This window comes from Pinus tabuliformis, chromosome 3_2, assembly GCF_031772625.1.
Source record: "Pinus tabuliformis cultivar Carrire ecotype Pingquan chromosome 3_2, CPIR1, whole genome shotgun sequence".
Taxonomy (NCBI): domain Eukaryota; kingdom Viridiplantae; phylum Streptophyta; class Pinopsida; order Pinales; family Pinaceae; genus Pinus; species Pinus tabuliformis.
In genome coordinates this window covers 817,063,912-817,079,366 of record NC_142302.1, presented here as the reverse complement: position 1 = coordinate 817,079,366, position 15,455 = coordinate 817,063,912, and the positions used below count along the sequence as shown (strand labels likewise).

The 15,455-nt window shown below is 35.5% G+C and overlaps 1 long non-coding RNA gene across 1 annotated transcript; it reads left to right on the top strand.

Moving 5' to 3' along the window:
* The first annotated feature begins 10,477 nt into the window (after positions 1–10,477).
* Positions 10,478–11,658, top strand: LOC149183146 (uncharacterized). Its single transcript, XR_016257668.1, has 2 exons — positions 10,478–10,816; positions 10,919–11,658. It is a non-coding gene; the product is annotated as an uncharacterized LOC149183146 (long non-coding RNA).
* The last annotated feature ends 3,797 nt before the right edge of the window (positions 11,659–15,455 follow it).

The following is a 15,455-nucleotide window of genomic DNA, read 5'->3' as shown; positions in this document are numbered from 1 at the left end:
ATCACATGCTACGCTATTGTCAGTTAAAGACATACTTTCAGCCTTAATCCCAGCTATGATGCTTTCAACACAATCACTTTTAGCAACAACTCCTTCATCAATTTCAGCTTTCTCACTACCTTCCATACTGTATTTCATTTCAAGAATATCCCAAAATATTTTTGCATCACGTATTTCACCAAATTCATACAAAATATTGGACAAAATATTTTCATCTAAAGCTGATATGATGAGAAACAATGCTACTGCATTTCTACGCTTATCATTCAAATTCATAGAAGTTTCTTGGACAAATTTCCATAAATCTACTGAACCAAGCAATCCTTCCATTTTAATTGCCCAAAGCTTAAAATTTTTACTTGAGAAAATTGGCAGAACTGGCATTAATCGTTTCAGTATTGCATCAGTGTCTTCAAATTCTTCTATCCGATTCAGATCTTCATTAGGCTTAAATTCTGGAAACATTTCTAATTCTTCTGCAACTTCTGCCATTTCATTCTTTTTCTTCAAGTATTTCAGTTTTCTCCATGATTGTTTGAGTCTCTTTTGCTGACCCATCACTCTAATCATAGAGTCAAATTCAAAAATAATTTGCAGTAAATTCAAACATCAAGGAGACCATTCTTATATTTCCAGGCTCATTACATCAAAGCGAAAATCATAATGCATACATAATATGACCTTTATATCAAAGCAGATCCCCATAAAAGTAGCAATTCTACTGAACAAACTTTTACGACAAGATAAATCAATTTCTCTTAGGCTGTTGACCTCACCTAAAGGATCCAGATCACCACAACTCGTGCAGTTTCCTGGGAAAATGACGCTTTGTATCATGAATATACATTCACTGCCAATTTTTTTGCATAACCGCAGAAGTCAAGAATCATATACATCTTTCTCTGCAAAACCCCAGTCTGCTCAACACAGCAAGCAACTTTCACGGCTACCCACAGCTTTTACAGTGGGCTCTCCACAGCTACCCGAGGCACGCCCTTGGCAGCCTCACAACGGCTCACAACTCCACAGCACCTTCGAGCCTCACTCTACTTCGAGCTCCACAACGCCTTCGACACAATGTGCAGATGCCAACAAAACAATGGCACATCAACAGATCGAGATTTCTTAATGCAAGAAATATGGGGCAAACTCCACGTTCTTCCATGCAACAAGAATTTTCCCCGCAACAGTAATTAAAGTAATACTTGGTTTGGGCCAACGAACATTGCTGCTCACGCTTCCGCTGTGCAATACTTCTTGGCAGCGCTCACAGCCACTCAAGTGCTCCGATACCAAATCACACACCCTCAGCTCAAATAGGTTCACTCTTCAACAACAGATCCGGCCTCACGCAAACACCACTGGGCCTTCCTCACGGCTCACCTGCGCTCTCACCCAACCTCAAACCCTGAGCTCTGATACCATAACAGAGAGCGCAGCATACAGCACTAAACACAACACAGAAACACAAGAATTAGAACTGAACAACTTGATTTCATTCGTTGTTTAATCATGTATTTATACACATCAAGAGAAAGCTCTGGAGATTTGGGCGGTGGCTTCCTGAAGAAGCTTCCCCCATTGTCAACGTATCTGCCGACTTCTAGAACCTGTACTTTGAACATTAGCTGTATTATCTAGATTACTCTAGCTACTGCATTAATAGAGAGTAGTTGGAATTAATACCTTCCAACAATTACATGACCGTAAATCATCCAAAAAGTTTGGACGACCAGATATCACATTTAAAGATGTGTTTTGTTGCCATTTTATTTTTAATTTAAAATATTAAAAGATTAGTTTAATGGTTTAGAGGGGTAAAATGTGGTTTATTTTTTTTAATGTATCTTTACCTATTTCATTTTCTCCTATTTATTCATGAAGTTCAAGTGATATAAAATGTCAAGCCACATACGTTGTGCACAGACGTAGCTCTGATTTCATTAAATTTGACTGGGGAATCAAATGAATGTTGTTACTGTTAGCTCCATTAAGTTTTGCAATAATTGCTGCCTACAATTATGGAATTTAAACTGCAGTATTTTCTTAACTTATGGAAACCAACTGCAGTAGTTTCCTTAAGTTAAGGAAATCAACTGTAGTTAATAAATTTATTGTTGGGAGCTACTGAAGTGGTCCATTACTTAATCTGGAGTTCTCTGCCTTGATCTGTGAGACATCTGACACATAGCTATCAGAAGCTTGATGGAAGCTTAGCTATAAATTCATCTGTTTGGTCCCCAAGCTTGGATCGAAAATCCCCTTCAGTTTTACACCATCTAGCTGAGATAGCAGAGCTTGGAAGTGCCTTCAGAATTATTGTGTTCTTTTTCTTTTGCTTGGATTGAAGCTGGAGTGCTGAAGAAGAAGCAAGCAAGTGGACTGTGGCCTTCATCAAAACATCACCAATGGCTGGAGGTAACTCGTATCCCTGGGTATTAAGATTTATTGATTCTTTGAGTTTATTCCGCATGAAGAATCGTTGATGAAACTGTAGAATTTATAACTTTTGGTATCAGAGCGTCTATTTATCTCTGCATCATGTTCATAGGTGTTGTAAATAAGTAATATGGGAGATGACCAACAGATATATTATATCGCAAAGAGTAGTTCCTGGAGACCGCTCATTATTACAAACTAATGATACTGTATTCCCTTATTTTCTTATGTGAATTTTGAACATTTAAGGTGCTGTAAACTGCAAAGTTATTAGATCAGCCAATGTTATATGAAAAATCAGACAAAATATCTATGTAAAATCAGAGATATACCTGAATCTCTTTGAATATAGAGTTAATGGACATTCAAAATAAGGACTAATCGCATCAATGTATCTAGATCTGATATCAAAGATGCTGTTGGAGTATCCATTGTCCAAAGTGTTATAGTTTAATGAATTGTTTTGAAGTGCAGTGGAACAAGTGTACCGGTAGTGAAATAAGCCAAGACACCAGGCATGATTTGTCTGTTATAGAAGTATCAAAGATTTAAATTAGAGCCACATATTTATACATATGTCCATAAGATTAACGCCAGGACACATTGTACATTTACATCAAGGGAATAAATTAAGCATTTAGGTTTTAGTCAACAGATTTCCAGTCTACAGAAAACCAAATTACATTCGTATATTTGCTTATGTACCAAATCATTCAACCAGAAACCGGTCGATTCACTTGATTAAAAGTGAAAGCCAAAACGTTGGTTTGATTAAACGTCAAAACGTTGGTTTGATTAAGATTACGCTATTAAAAAATACTTAAAATTACGCATTTGTAACTTTTAGATGCTGGAAAATAACAAATGCTGGAATCTAATGAAATAGTTACTATTCGTAACTAACAGATGCTGGAACTATGCTGTTATATTCGTTAGATGCTGGAAAATTGTGTTTTATTTTTGAGTTTTTGAATAATACAGTCAAGAAGCTATTTTAATTTAATCTGTCCAGCCGTAACAGGGTAGAGTGAATGGCCATAGATAGCTTGATTGATCTAACGCCTCTATTTTGGCATGCCTTTTGTGGGTTTGGAATTGAAGTCTATAGCTTGCGTACAGATCTTCTTTTCTGCGTTTCTGTGAAACTGGTTCTATTTGTTCATGTCTTACATGAAACTGGTTATGCGTCAAATCAATAGCTGTCAAACGGTTTGCTCGGTTGTCTTCATATGCGTTTTGGTAATATGGTTTTATAACCATATTACATATTTCCCCACCATATACGGTTTTGTTATAACCATACTCCACCAATATGCATGATCGTATTGATAGTTGTGATGGAGGGGCGTCGGTGGTGGAAAAATTATGGTATATGTGGCAAAGAAATGTTTATATATAAATTTTGCAGTTAATTCAATATAATGTTATGATTATTGATTTATATAAAGATTATGTAAACCATACACGTTGAAAGTTTAAATAACAAACCATATAATATGGTTATATCATATACCATAACAAACTTTAACATACATATAAACCGTTATGGTATATAATCAGAGGGTAATACCATGTGTTATAAAACAAAATCCAACGTTAAACAAATACGTGGCATGGTATATATTTTGATTATGTTTCTTTGTTTTGGTTATATATATTTTTTATTTATATAGTTAATTTGGATAACTATATAAAATCAACAATGCAAAATAAATTTTATAATTTTTTGTAAAATTTACTTTTTGCTTGCATCATAGATTATTTTATAAATGTATATGTTTAAAGTAAATGGCAAGGTCAATATATGACCTGATTCATTCAAGAACATGCACATGACATGAAGGCTTTCACCAAAGTCTCGGGTATGAACATGAGTCATGTTAAAGGAAATAGTTTATGCATTCTTAAATATTTCAATATTTCAATATTTGAAATGGTTTAGTCTTTTGTTTCAAATTATTTCAAATTTGCAGTTTTTGCAAATTATTTAAAGAAATAATTTATAACTTTTTAGAGCCCATTTTGTAATTAATTTAAGAATTAGTCTTAAATAAATTATGGGACAGTTAGACTAAGGAATGTAAATTTAATTAAAATAGCTTGTTTGCTGGTCATTTTTGTTGTTTTATAAACTTAAGGACGGAGCCTGAAGTCAAGCCAACTAGCCTTCGAACTGCATTTGCTATGCAAGTGAAAAGTAGATCAACGCTGCTTCAGTCAATCTCCGGGTTAAGTTTATAAATTGAACAATCAATTTGTAGTCATTTTCGGTAATGCTGACTGCTTTAACCTTAATTTTGATTTTGCTGGAAAAATTATTACAGTTATATGGAGTTTTTTAAAATGTCATTTTGACTTACTCCTTTCAGTAAACATTGTTTTTCTGGTTAAGTTTTGTTTATGCAGCAAAATAATGTCTAGTGATACATATAATTTTAATTAATTAGAGAATAGCCACAGCATCTTTAATTAAATAAAATTATATATTTTGTTTGATAAGATCACATAAAGTTTATTTAGACATTAAATTGTAATTAATTACACTGAATATAATAAATTTTATCCCACAGGAATCTTTATTATATTTATGTAATTAATTAGGATAAAATTTCATAACCTACCCACAGGAGTTATGAATTAATAAGTTTTATCATAAAGTTTTATTGAATCTGCTTGAATTAAAAATTTAGCCCACAGGCAATTTTCATGTCATTTGATTTAATTCTTTTTAGCATGATTTACATTGGTAAAACATGAAAGTTTATTAAGCCTCAATTTTAACATAAGCATGTGATTCTTTATTTTGATGCAGTAGTACAACCTGCAAATTTCTCTAAAATTCGTTGTGACATTCCCGAACTTAAGGGAGATAACTACAAGATTTGGAAGGAGAGGATTCTCCTTCATCTAGGGTGGATGGACATAGATTATGCTATCAGGAAAGATGAACCATCGGCACTCACTAATACCAGCACTGCAGCGGACATCACGCTTTATGAATGATGGGAGCGATCCAATCGTCTAAGCATGATGTTCATTAAGACCAAAATTTCAGCTGGTATTCGAGGTTCCGTTGATCAGCATGAAAAGGTCCGAGACGTGTTGAAGGCCATTGATGAACAATTCGTCTCTTCAGACAAGGCACTAGCAAGCACCCTAATCATGAAGTTCTCATCCCTGAGGCTCACCAGTGTGAAAGGTGTGCGCGAGCACATCATGCAGATGAGGGACACTGTGGCTCAATTGAAGAAACTCGAGGCTGAAATATCGGAGTCTTTCCTAGTGCACTACATCCTGAACACCCTTCCGCACCAATATGGACCTTTCAAAATCTCATACAACACACATAATGATAAATGGTCAATTAATGAACTCATGACCATGTGTGTTCAAGAGGAAGAGAGACTGGTGATGGAACTGGGAGAGAGTGCAATGCTGGCAACGCGTGGAAAAGGAAAATCTCAAGCCAATCGGAAAGGGAAAGGTAAAGTACCTCCCCAAGCCGATATCCAGAAGGTTTCCAAGTGTTTTTTCTGTAGGAAGAAGGGACACATGAAGAAGGAATGCGCCAAATTTCAGAAATGGCTTGCAGACAAAGGGTTTGCAAAACCTAAGGAAGCCAGTGGGAAGTGAGCAAAGCATCTTATTAGGAAACAAGATGGGCTCACATGTGGAAGCTATAGGAACATGTTATTTAACTTTAAGTAGTGGTTTTGTTTTGGAGTTAGAAAAGACCTTTTATGTTCCAAGTTTTTCTAGAAACTTGATCTCAGTTTCAAGGCTTGTACCTTTTGGATATTCCTTAAACTTTTCAGAAAAATCTTTCAGTCTATTCAAATCTGATTATGTTGGGAATGATATTTTTTCTAATGGTTTTTACTGCATTAATTTACAAAACAATGTCACATATGATTCAATGCATGTTCACACTGGCACTAAAAGATGATGGTTATTAACACTTCTTCATTAATATCACTTCTTCATTAATGATTGATAACACTTCTTCATTAATAACACATCTTCATTGATTCCCCTCTAGTGATGGTGAGCAATTGGTTTGCAAGCTCAAGAAGTCATTATATGGTTTAAAACAAGCATCCCGCCAATGATATTTGAAATTCCATAATGTAATTTCTTCTTTTGGTTGTGTAGAAAACATTATGGATCAATGTATATCCCTGAAGGTTAGTGGGAGTAAAATTTGTTTTCTTGTTTTATATGTGGATGACCTTTTGCTAGCAACCAATGATAAGGGTTTGCTACATGAGGTGAAACAATTCCTCTCTAAAAATTTTGATATGAAGGATATGGGTGAGGCATCTTATATCATTGGCATTAAGATCCATAGAGACAGATTTCGAGGCATCTTGGGTCTGTCACAGGAAACCTATATTAATGAAATTTTAGAGAGATTTCGGATGAAGGATTGATCACCAAGTGTAGCTCCCATTGTGAAGGGTGATAGGTTCAATTTGAACCAATGCCCGAAGAACGACTTTGAAAGGGAAAAAATGAAGAACATTCCATATGCTTCTGTTGTCGGAAGCCTAATGTATGCTCAAGTCTGCACTAGACTTGACATTGCATTTGTTGTGGGAATGTTGGGACGATATCAGAGTGATCCAGGTTTAGACCACTGGAGAGCTGCAAAGAAAGTAATGAGGTACCTTCAAGGAACCAAAGACTACATGCTTATGTATAGACGGACGGACAACTTGGAAAGTAATTGGCTACTCAGATTCTGACTTCGCTGGATGTGTTGATTCACGTAAATCAACATCAGGTTACATTTTTATGATGGCCGGTGGTGCTGTATCATTGCCACTTCCACTATGGAAGCCGAGTTCGTCTCTTGTTTTGAGGCTACTTTACATGGTGTATGGCTTAGGAATTTCATTTCTGGGCTTAGAATTATGGATTCTATCTCTAAGCCTTTGAGCATATATTGTGATAACTCAGCTGCTATTTTTATGGCTAAAAAAGTGGGAGTCGAAATAAACACATCGACATTAAGTATTTAGCTATAAGGGAATGTGCTAAAGAAAAGAAAGTGGTCATTGAGCACGTCAGCATTGAGTTAATGATCGCTGATCCTTTGACTAAGGGCATGCCACCGTTTAAATTCAAGGATCATGTATTGAATATGGGACTTGGTTCCATTATGAAGTTTTTCATTGTATGGACAATGTTATTTTGATGAAATTCTTAATTATTGTGATGTTTTTTCTCATATTTATGTGCACCTTAAGTTGATTTGAGAAAATTCATTTAAGAAGGACCAAGAATAAACATAAGGTTTATTCATTAAGAAATTGTTGCCACATAAATTATAATAAGAATAAATACATAGTAATACATGGAAGATAATACTCGTCATTAGAGGACTTATCGCCATGATTCATGTATCTATTACTTAATAAAGATTATCAATGGTTTTTGGGACATTAAGTTTGGAAGTATGGACCAAGTGGGAGAATGTTAGCTCCATTAAGTTTTGCAATAATTGCTGCCTACAATTATGGAATTTAAACTGCAGTCTTTCCTTAACTTATGGAAACCAACTGCAGTAGTTTCCTTAAGTTAAGGAAATCAACTGCAGTTAATAAATTTATTGTTGGGAGCTACTGAAGTGGTCCATTACTTAATCTGGAGTTCTCTGCCTTGATCTGTGGGACATCTGACACATAGCTATCAGAAGCTTGATGGAAGCTTAGCTATAAATTCATCTGTTTGGTCCCCAAGCTTGGATCGAAAATCCCCTTCAGTTTTACACCATCTAGCTGAGATAGCAGAGCTTGGAAGTGCCTTCAGAATTATTGTGTTCTTTTTCTTTTGCTTGGATTGAAGCTGGAGTGCTGAAGAAGAAGCAAACAAGTGGACTGTGGCCTTCATCAAAACATCACCAATGGCTGGAGGTAACTCGTATCCCTGGGTATTAAGATTTAATGATTCTTTGAGTTTATTCCGCATGAAGAATCGTTGATGAAACTGTAGAATTTCTAACAGTTACATGACAGTAAATCATCCAAAAAGTTGGACGACCCGATATCACATTTAAAGATGTGTTTTGTTGTTGTTGTTGTTTTTTTTAATTTAAAATATTAAAAACATAATTTAAAAATAAGTTAATAGTTTAGATGGATAAAATGTAGTTTAATTTTTTAATATTAATTTATATATCAATAAATCAATTATTATTATATTAATTTTATATAAACTAAATAATAGATAAATATTTAAAATATCAAATTATATTAAATTTAAAATAATCTATTTACCAAATAAATATTAATATTAATACAAATAATATTAAAATTAATACAAATTATTGCAATCACAATTAATAAAAAATCTATTTGTAATCCTTTTTATTGTTCTGTATTCGAAATCTTGTAATCCTTTTTATTGCTTTCTATTTCATTTTCAGCAATTTAAAGAAAAATTGAGTGATAAGAACAAGAAGGTGGGTGTTTAGCCAAATTCTTATAAAATAATATTTAATCTCAACATAAGAAGAACAGTATTAAAGTAAGGGGTCAGTCCAACTCATAGTCTCCCAATTTTTTTTTATGATAATTCACTCTTATTTTTAACGGTGAATATTTTTACACTAATCAAAACACAAAAACAAATTTTAATTAAATTAAGGTTTGATTGCTTCAGAGGACGTCTAAATGTAAGTAAAATCCAATGTTTGAGATTCAGCGAGGAGGAGTTCCTCCCTCGAAAAGAAATAAAACCTCGGTTGTTCTTTCCTTTGATGGAGGAGCAAAGGGGAAGCGAGGTGCGGCAATAACATGAAGAGTGTTATGTGACTCGAGATCATTAATTTTGTATGGGGCTAGGTGTTATGTGACTCAAGAGATCATTAATTTTGTATGGGGTTAGGTGTTATGTGACTCCAATGATCATTAATTTTTGTATGGTATGGGGCTAGGGTGGAAGGAAATTTAAAAAATAAAAATTATTTTGAATTTTAAAAATATTAATAAATTTGTTGTTATGCAAATTATAAAATATCTATTGATGCATTTGTAAAATTGTTTAAATTTATCATATTTCTGTATATTCTTTATATAATTTGAGTGATTTTTAAATTTGAGTGATTTTTAATATAAAATAATTTTATATGGTAAAATTTGAATAAATTATTTTTATAAAAAATAAAATTACTCTACCCGATTAATTAGACATAGCCACGTAGAATTTATATCACTTTGTAAAGTGTTAAGACATTGCATTAGATCAAGGTATTAGGAAGCTCAGGATGTTCCATGTTAGTGATCCAAATGATTACAAAATTGCAATCATCACTTGATCCCATGTGTCCCACAGTTGCCAAAAGAATATTTTTGGTGCAACTGAAAAAACTAGACGAAGTCTCCATATATCATGTCCTACGACATCTAAACAGAGAGGCAGATGATACGGCGAATCGTGGATTGGAACTGAGGTTGGAGTTCTAGAATTAAATGGAAATGACAAGCGTCTTGTTCCCCTGCCATACCTGGATGCGCTCACACATGAAGAGTCGAGCCAATATTGATTGTGCTGACAGGAAGTCTAATACCGGGTTAAAAGAACAATGCATGCAGGACAAATGTGGAGCACGACATGATAAGATTTTACTTGGAACCTGGCTCGTGGCAATAAACAAAGGTTAGTTATGTTTTCCATGCGCACCAAGATTAGGGTAGTCACGTGGGGGGTGTATCACCAACCTGACAGTACAAACCTGACAGTACAAGCACTGGTATTAATGAAGCGAGCTTGCATTCAATCCCTCCCTCGAGTCTTGACAATTTGCCTGCAAAGGAATTTAATTTGCTATCTTGGGAAGGAAAGGAACATGATCGATGGAAGGCAATTCCTATTTCCACCCCCATAGCAAAGTTAATGCTATGGGGGTACCTGTGTCAGAGCCCGTCGATTGCTGTCGCCGGCATCGATCATACCCCTCCGACCTGCCCGCAAAAAGCCCTCCGACCTGCCCGCAACCCATACTTGACCCATGTTATAAATACCATCTACGCATAGGGATTTTCCGGCGACTACACCGCACCGGCTGCAGCATGGTTCACTGCTCAGACTTCCCGCTCTCCGATGTAGTTAATGACATGTACCCACATGTATTTAATGTCAAATTCTGTGTGGAGGAGTTCAAACTCCACAGTTGGGCGCGCAAATTTCATATCAAATTGCACAGATGGGCGCGCACATTTTTGAATTGAAAGTTCAAACCTTCCACGATTCATCCGGACTACTTATTCGCAGGGCATGTTGTGTTAAACGATAAGTTCTGCAAAGGCTCTCCACGACATTAGCAATTTGGAAGAAATCCGCGCCTCGGCAATCAAATCTGCTCTCATGACTACAAGTATGATTCTGGGAAGCTCAAGTTATCAACAAATTTGAAAGCCTGGGGTCAAATTCCAGAAGCCCAATTTCAGTTTTGATTCATTTTTTCTCATTTCTGCAGCAACCACAATGGACAATGCGAATGCTCATATAACAAATGACACGGGCTCTTCAACCACAGCATTTGACTTGGGAACAGGGGAGCTAAATCCCGTGAAGCTCTGGACCCCGGGCTGGTCTATGAAAGCGATTCAAAGGACCATTTTCTGTTCCTCTACTATTTTGGTTACAATCAAACCCAGATCGGCAGCATAAGTGGGAACAAATCCTTTGTCTATCCCCGGGATTCGAAACCGGAACTCATCAGCAACCTCAACTATCCATCATGGAAGGCAGATGGATCCTGCATTGTTAGTGACTGCAGCACATGGAGGCCTCCTTACAAATGACCAGTGAAATCTGTGTGGGCGGAAAGTACACTGGCAATGGAAGAGGAGTACAGTGGCAGGAGAGGGATTTTTGCCAAACAGAGAATTATTAACAGTATCTAAGACTAAATGAATGAAGCTGGTTTGCCATTTCGATCGTCTGTAACCTAAATACATGTATAAAATTCAGACGCGTTGGCTGCTTGCAGTGGTTAATAAATCGGGAAGTCCATTGATTAGATGCATCCAGTGGAGTCCGGACAGGCCTGACAGAGAATTGTTGCACAATACGACTTGCTGGTAGAAACACATGACTGCTGCTGCACGAACCCAACTTGCCCATGTTCGACCTCTCAGTGTCTTTCTTCGTCGAATCTAGTAGTTGTTTGAATGCTTTTGGATACGAAGTGGGGATTTTTGAGTCTTAAATTTACTGGGAGGATAAATTAAATGAAGTGGATTAAGATGCAATGTTTTGGGTGGTAGTTTTTATTTTTAAATCTAGTTAAGTTCATAGGCATGGTCTTTTTAGAATGGGGTTTCAGAATTTTCATTGATAGGGGTGGTCTCTTTAAAATGAAGTTTCAGAATTTCCATTCTTTAAAAACTGAAAAATTATGAACTTATGGATTTAGTTTAATAATTTAAGAATATGTTTAGTGATATACATAATTTAAAGATGAAGTCAAGAATTTCCAAATTAATTTTTTGTTTTCCGCCTTTATTCTTAACCAGCCTCACAAATTCTCAACCTTATAAATCTTTTGATAGCTATCAACTTTCATCAGCCATTCTAGCGTGAATTTGAATGGTTGGAATGGTATAGTGAAAGTTTGCAGTTTCACAATTGAATTCATTTAATAACGGCTCCACGAGAATTAAGGAGATCCACCGGGTTTTCTAAACGCGGAAATGAGAGATTTTGACTTGTCGCCTTCCAATAGGTTTCTTCTATTCCATGGAGAATAATCTCGCACCGTTAACGTTTCGGCCCAAGAAAAACAATGTTTGAAAAATATACCCGCAGATCAATGAAGATGTATGGACGTGGGGAGCTCAAGATTCTGACTGTAGTGCTGTTTTCTTCCTTTGAGTTTATTGCATAAAGTATGTTGGAGATTTGAAACGGAGGAGATCTTTGTGAATTTGCCCAAAGCTCAAAGAAGTCGCCTAGACATGACCCATGAAGTTGCTCGACGATTCAATTATTTAGCACTGTTTACATAAAGCTGTTGGAAAGGTAGAAAACACAAAGTATGAATTCACACATCAAACATGATAATTATAATGAATCTGGTGAAGGGTATTTATCCTTTCCAACTAACTACTTGCCTAAATATCTTGACATGCAACCACACACTCAAAGTGGTCTGTCACTTAATTTGACTTGACTCAACACTCAACCACTCAATCACTTAGTTAATTGACTCTCTATGTTTAGCCAACTCCACATGCCGGAGTAATTACTATTTCTAACAAAAGCGAAGAGAAATTGTAGTTTAAGCCTTTATATAAAATATGAAAGCAATTGTCTATTAAGGTTTTAAATCAAATTACACGGATGGGGTGTTTTTAAGGTTTCCAACCACGTGAGCATGCATGATTGACATGTGTTATAAGGCAATGAAGAAGAAGGACGAAGAGAGCTGAGGTCACCACCTATCTAGCTATGACCTATGTGTGGTGATTTTACCCTCTTAGGGCTCAACCACAACAAACTTTGTCAAATTGCCATAACTGTAGGCAAGTGGCGGGAGAGGGACCTCTTGGTTTGCAATTTCTAGCTTTCGAGTTTGATCATGGATGCATTTTAGAGGAAGGTTCACATGAAGTGGGTGTGTAATGCGAGTGTTAAGTGAGTGTATATAACGAACACTTATCCCTCTTTGGCTTATGATCGTTGAGGCAGTTTTGGGTTTTCTTTATAAGCGCAGGAATTTAGCCCCATGGTTGCGAATCTTCACTAGGGTTTCCAGGATTGCAGTGGTTGACACAATATTTTGTTGGCGCTCTGCAAATTCGCTAAATGTCGCTCTATATAACTACCTCCTTGTTTCAGTGTTTGTTTTCAATTCATGGGTCACTGTGTATCTCTTTGGTTTGGTAGTTTGGCTTGTTATTGCAAGTGCCCATGTTTTTTGTTCTCTTTCTACACAACACAATGATGGGTCCTTGTTTTGAGCTGGTCCTTGTGTTGCCTTTTGCATCCTCCCAAATTTCTAACTTTGGATACATTTCATTTAGTTTAGTTGTCTAGTTATGGTATGTGGTCTCTAGTACTTGGGCACATTTTCAATTTGGTTCTGAACACATTACGGGCCTAGTCTTCCCAAGGCTAGTTGGTACAATCCTCATATGCCTCTCCCTACTACAAATACACTCCCAAAAGGAATTTTCCATTCATAAGAGTATAAGGGTGTTTACATTGTTCTTGGTTGATGATGTCCTTCTAATGTTTCGCCTACACTCTCATTCGAGTCCCTACATTACCGAACTATCACCCCTTTACTCTTGTCGTCTTTGGGTTCAATTTCTAGTCATATCAAATATGTCTTCTTACACCATTTATTTCACCCTCGTTTCATCAACCCAATTAAGTTTTTCTATACTTTTTGTTTTCATGGCTCCTCTGATGTGCTAAGCGAGTTGCCAAGGTGGTGCGAGAGGAGCATCCACCTCTCGTTGTCAGTATCTATTTGGGTGGCACTAAGTGGCTTACCACTTTGATTTTTGCCCCCGTAAGTGAGGAATGAGATCCTTCACTTAGAAGCCAAGGAATTCAGTTATCAAATATATTTTATGATACTGAAATTAGTCGCAACACCTTTAGGTGGAATCTAGATTCTAAAAATTTCACAAAAGGGGACTTCATTTTCTCCACTCTCTGGCTCTGCACTATCAACTAGAAACCTTGCTTCAAATGGTCGTGATTGATAAGAAAGTTGATCACTACTAGTTATTTGGAGGACAAGAGGAGATTAGGAGGATCCTCGAAGATATTAGGTACAATCTAGACTATATTGTCACGACATTAACATGGGTAGAACATTATGTTGTGTCTAATTCAGACTATGGATCACACTCACAACCTCACAACCTAGTTGTTATCAATGTACCAGCAGAAGCTCCACCACAAGGCAAATCCAATGCTCTTTCTCGACGAATTATAGTAGACTAATGGTCTTTTCTAGCACTTGGCTCCTCATTTTTGTATATGCTATGTCTACTTCTCCTATGGTTTTATGGCTTTCGATATGCCTCTGAATTTTATATGTGTGCACTATTTTGTGAGATTGCCCAACATGCACCCATGTATGTAACTACTAATGGGCTACGTTTTATTCTTGTTGTTCTTTTTGGATAAACCGACGATCATGGAATATGATTTCTTCAGTCTATTTGTTTATGCGATCCCACAAACTTTGCTTCATAATATAAATATATTTCTAAAGCTTACAAAAAAAAGGGTTTTAAATCAAATTTAAATATTTTGGGAGCATGTAGTTACATTTTTAAATTAAATTAAATTTATTATTTTTTAAATATATATTCGAAAAAATATAAAGTGATGTTTTACATTAGTGATGATTATGTTGAGTAATATCTATTTAATTCAAAATTTATTCCGTAAAATTTTAATTTTATACTTTGAAATGTTTTAAGAGGTTTTTTAAAGTTATAATATATAAAAAAGTTTATAATATAATAAATATTTTGAAATTGAAATTAGGGTGGGTGTGTGTAACTAGCCTAGATCCATCTCAACTCTGGATCTACAAGCGTAGAGAGGGGTCAGACATGTTGATATGAAAACCTCTTTTAGAGTGAAAAGAGATTTGATCCCTCTGGGCTTGGATCTAGGTTGGTTTAATTTCCCCCTTTAAATAGACTACAATCCACATGAATACCATGGGTCAATACCATAAGCCATTTTTATTTTTATTTTATTTTTATAAGGTTATTTTTATTTCATTAGTTTTATTTTTTAAAACCGAGTTAAAATATTTACATTATTTTTTATTTAATTTTCCTTTTTATGTAATTTGACTTAGCCAAAATGTTAAATGTTACATTGCATTAGAACGTCACTACCATATTGGGTGCACTACATTAATATTTTTATTTAATTTTATTTTTGTAGATTTTTTATTATTTTTTTCACAAGTTAGTCAAAATGTAAAACATTACATTACAACATTGGAAAGTGCACAATAAGAAAATTGCTTGTAC